Source organism: Physeter macrocephalus, chromosome 21 (assembly GCF_002837175.3).
Source record: "Physeter macrocephalus isolate SW-GA chromosome 21, ASM283717v5, whole genome shotgun sequence".
NCBI classification, from domain to species: Eukaryota; Metazoa; Chordata; class Mammalia; order Artiodactyla; family Physeteridae; genus Physeter; species Physeter macrocephalus.
The window spans coordinates 86,327,363-86,332,664 of NC_041234.1; the positions used below are offsets into that span (position 1 = coordinate 86,327,363).

Below are 5,302 nucleotides of genomic sequence, written 5' to 3' on the forward strand. Positions count from 1 at the left end.
TGTTGTTAGGAATGTTTTCCTGATAGTTTTCTTAATTGCATTTTTGGATTGTTCATTACTAATGTACAGAAATACAAATAATTTTGGTATATGGATCTTGTGTCTTGTGACCTTGCTAAATTCATTTATTAATTTTAGTAGTGTGTGTTTGTGTGTATTCCTTAGGATTTTCTAAATATAAATCATGTTGTCTGCAAATTAAGACAGTTTTTACGACTTCCTTTCTAATCTGAATGGCTTTAAAATAATTTTGGTTTTTTTGCACTGGTTAGAATCTCCAGTACAATGCAGTACAATGATGAATAGAAGTGATGACAGTGGACACTCTGGTCTTGTTTCTGATCTTAGAGGAAAAGTATTCAGTCTGTCATGATTACGTATATTAGTTAAAGGTTTTTCATAGTTGTTCTTTATCAGGTTAGGAAAGTTTCCTTCTAATCCTAGTTTGTTGAGTGTTTTTATCATGACAGGGTGTTGAATTTTATCAAATTCTTTTCCTGTATCTTTTGAGATGATTATGTGTATTTTGTCCGTTATTCTATTAATATGGTATTTTTAATTGTTTTGTGGGCTTTTTTTTAAAGACACACTTATTCAGTGTCATGATCAGATTATTACATTTAGCAATCAACAGCATGGGTGCAAAAAAAAAATCTACATTAAAACCCTTTGTTGGAATGCTTTACACCTTCCACAGAACAGAAACCAAAATAACCTGTTATACAATTAGTCACAAATACAGTCCTTGAATATATACACTACCAAACGTAAAATAGATAGCTAGTGGGAAGCAGCCACATAGCACAGGGAGATCAGCTCAGTGCTTTGTGAACACCTAGAGGGGTGGGATAGGGAAGGTGGGAGGGAGGGAGATGCAATTTAAAGTTATACAAATAAAACAACAACAACAACAACAAAAAAACAAATACAGTCCTCGAGTTCTTTTTGCCCATACACGTGAGTATTGTCTAAAACGTCTTATTTGTAGCAGCTAGGCCCTGCCACCACTGTGCTTGGCTGAATTCACAAATCTGTTATAACCTGTAGCTTCCCTGTCACTTCTCTGGCTCTCCTCTTCTGCAAAGATTTGTTTCCTGGCAGTAATTAAAACCTTCTGCCACTGTCATAGCTACTGCTGCCACTGGAACCTCCAAAGCCACCTTGGTTTCATGGTTTCACAAAGGATTGGCTTCTACCACCACAGGGGCCAGAACTTGTGCCTCCAAAGTTTCCTCCTTTTGTGGGTCCAAAATTTGAAGATTGATTGTTGTAATTGCCAAAGTCACTGTAGCTTCCATCACCTCCAAAATTGCTTCCATCATTACCAAATCCATTATAGCCATCCTGCCACCATATCCACCACCACCGCGGCTGCCACCAAAGCCACCTCGACCACTGAAGTTTCCTCCACAACCAAAGTTGTCATTCCCACCAAAACCACCTCCCCCCTGCCACCATATCCACCACCACCGCGGCTGCCACCAAAGCCACCTCCACCACTGAAGTTTCCTCCACAACCAAAGTTGTCACTTCCACCAAAACCACATCTGTGACGACCATCAAAGTTTCCAGAACCACTGTGATCTCTTTGGCTGGATGAAGCACTAGCCATCTCTTGCTTAGATAGGGCTTTCCTTACTTCAAAGTTGTGGCCATTCACAGTGTGGTATTTCTGAATGACAATCTTGTCTACAGAGTCATGGTCATCAAAGGTTACAAAAGCAAAGCCTCTCTTTTTGCCACTGCCTTGGTCAGTCATGATTTCAATCACTTCGATTTTCCCATACTGTTCAAAATAATCTCTTAGGTGATGTTTTTCAATGTCTGTTTTAATGCCACCAACAAAAAACTTTTTCACAGTTAAGTGGGTACCGGGTCTTTGAGAATCTTGGGACAGCCCTCTTTGGTTCCCCAACTCTTCCATCTACCTTGTGTGGCCTTGCATTCATGGCTGCATCCACCTCCTCCACAGTGGCATACGTGACAACCCCGAAGCCTCTGGAGCGCCTGGTGTTCGGATATCTCATTACCACACAGTCTGTGAGTGTTCCCCATTGCTCACAATGGCTCCTCAGACTGTCATCGGTTGTTTCAAAGTTCAAACCTTCAATGAAGGGCTTCCACAGCTGTTCAGGCTCTTTGGGAGACTCTGACTTAGACATGACGGCAGTGGAGGAGGGAGACTTCCATGATGCTTACTCGGCAGCATCCGTGGGCAGAAAGCTTAACTGGTTTTTTTTTTAAGATTTTTTTTGATGTGGACCATTTTTAAAGTCTTTATTGAATTTGTTACAATATCGCTTCTGTTTTATGTTTTGGTTTTTTGGCTGCGAGGAATGTGGGATCATGGCTCCCCGACCAGGGATCGAACCTGCACCCCCTGCATTGGAAGGCGAAATCTTAACCACTGGACCGCCAGGGAAGTCCCTAATTGTTTTTAATACTCCTCCAATTTGCATTTCTGGAACAAATCCAACTTTGTTGTGTTTTATAATCCTTTTTATATACTGCTGAATTCAGTGTGCTAATGCTTTTTAAGATTTCTTGCATGTGTATTCAGGAGGGATATCAGTCTGTAGTTTTCTTTTCTTCTGATGTCTTTATATGTGTCTTTGGTATCAGAGTAATACTGGCCTCACAGAAGGAATTGGGAAGCACTTCCCTCCTCCTCAATTGTTGAAAGAGTCTGTAAGGGATTGGTGTGATTTTTTTCCTTTAAATATTTGATCCAATTTCCCACAAAAGCCACATGAGCCTGGGCTTTTTGTGTGTGGGGGTGGGGTGGGGGGGACGATTTAAATTGCTGAATCCATTTCTTTACTTTTTAAAAATCTATTTGCATATCATAATTTTTTGGTGAATACCGCTCATATTAGATAATACAGTTGACCCTTGAACAACATGGGTTTGAATTGCATGGGTCTCCTTATACATGGATTTTCTTCAATAGTAAATACCACAGTACTACACGGTTGGTTGAATCTGTGGATGCATATACGGAGGAACTGCAGATGCAGAGGAATGGCGAATATGGATAGCTGTCTATAAAGTTATATGCGGATTTTCAACTGCATGGAGGATCAGCGCTCCAACCCCCCGTGTTGATCAAGGGTCAACTGTATGTTTTAACAATTCTCGATTCTGATTTTGCCTCCTGATAGTTGCTATCATTATTTTCTTGGTTGTTTACTAACTTGCCTGAACTAAGTTTATGACCTCTGTCTCCACTATAACGTGGGGTTGCTGATGTCTCTGCTAAGACTTTTTTCTCTTGCTTTTATTTTTAAAGACTAGCTTCCTCAGGGTTGCTCCTATATCTGCATAGCTCAGTGTTAAGGTTTTGCTCAAACACCTCCAGCCAGTATACGTCCATTATCTGCTGATGAGTCTGTGGGTGGAATGGGGAACACATTCAAGCTTCAAACTGTTTGCAGGTCTGCTCCAGCTTTTATTTTTTCCTGGTCTCTCTTGCTTCTCATAGGCATGTAGGCCAGGGATGTGTGGGCATGTACACAGGATATGTGGATTGCCTATCAAGTCCACTATGTCTGTCTCCCTTCCTGGATTTCCCTGTTACATCCCCTGGTAGTCTGCTGGCCCAGTGCCTGCCTCAAACAGTCCTGCAACCTCAGGCTAGCAGTCCTTCTTACCCACTTGCCACTGAGATCTGACAATGCTCTCAATCAAGTGACTTCCTTTCAGCAGCAGCAGTGGCAGCAGCAAAGCGGCTAGCTTTTATTTTACAGCCTGCCTCACCATGGTTGAACTACTGTGCCAACAAAGCTGTAGGGGGGAGTGGTGGTGGTGATAAGTGGTAAATTGGAGCAAGCCCAGTGTATTAGTCAGGATTATCCAGAGAAACAGAACCAATAGGATATAGATAGATAGATGGATAGATAGATAGAGACTTATATGAGAGATTGGCTCACGTGATTAGGGAGGCTGAGAAGTCCCATAATCTGTTGTCTGCAAGCTGGAGGTCCAGGAAAGCTGATGGTGCAGTTCCAGTCCAAACTCAAAGGCCTGAGAACCACGGGAGCCAATAGTGTAAGTCCAAGCCTGAGTTTGAAGGACAATGAACCAGGAGCATCAACATCTGAAGGCAGAAGAAGACGGATGTCCCAGCTCAAGCTGAGCAAATTTGCCCTTCCTCTGCATTTTTGGCCCTCAGTGGATTGAATGATATCTACCCGTACTGGTGGGGAGATCTTCTTTACTCATTCTACTGATTCAAATGCTAATCTCTTCCAGAAACACCCTCACAGATACACTCAGAAATAATGTTTTATCAGCTATCTGTGCATCCTTCAGTTCAATCAAGTTGACACAGAAAATTAACCATCACACTCAGGCAAGTACACCAAAGACTTGCTCTGTTCTTACCCAAAGTTCAGAAGTTCTAGGTTTGTTCTAGCCTTGGATCAATTTCCAGAGTGTTGAAATGGTTGTTTTTGACAATTTGTCCAACTTTTTAGTTGCTCTGCACATAGGCGTAAATACCCTAAACTCAATAATTTATTTACTCAAATACAGGAGGATTTTCTTCATCAAGGTCAAAGAAACTCTTCCAACTGAGGGAGACATCAGTCTCTGACCAGCATCAGTGCAAGATAAAATAGTAATACTGACCTGGAGATTTTTCTACTGTTTTACAATACAGCCTTTGATCCAAACATATGAAGAAGGGAACTAATATTTAATAGAAAATGGACATCAGCTTTGGTGTACACTTTGTTGATATGATTTGAACTTGGAGCCATGCGAGCAAATCTAGATGGCAGAAAAAGCAAACAGAAGGTCATATGTCTGGGGAATGAGAAAGAGAAATTAGGAAAGAAAGAGAGAGAGGAGAATATGAAAGGAGTCTAATGATTTTTCCAAAGGGCTCTTTATACCCAGATAGATTTTCCAATTATTTTGTAAATCCTTCAAAAGCAAGAACAGTCTTTCATGTGTTGTAAAATGCTTTAATGTAATGTCAGTACTGCACATGTGTCAAATTAAAATACTGTAATATTCACTAGCTCCAATGGTCTGGGTAGTACTGAAGGCTAGGTTTGTTAATATTTTATGGCCATGAAGCCAAATTCTAACTCTGTAATGTAATGTTAGTGTGTCCTCCTCAATCTAGAAGATGGGGCATTGAGACACTGACACTAACAAAATTTCAGCCACGCAAGAGTCAGATTTTCCGACCTTCACTTATGTAAACAATAGCTAAAAGCAGGCATGTTAGGAGCCAAAGATTGATGAGCTGCCAAAATGCTGAGTATTTGTTATATAATGTGGAATAGCATCTAGG

At 40.9% G+C, this 5,302-nt stretch overlaps 1 pseudogene; it reads right to left on the minus strand.

Annotated features, from left to right (window-relative positions):
* Nucleotides 1–1,104: 1,104 nt before the first annotated feature.
* LOC102994644 (heterogeneous nuclear ribonucleoprotein A1-like) lies at nucleotides 1,105–2,162 on the minus strand (annotated as a pseudogene).
* Between the last annotated feature and the right edge of the window lie 3,140 nt (nucleotides 2,163–5,302).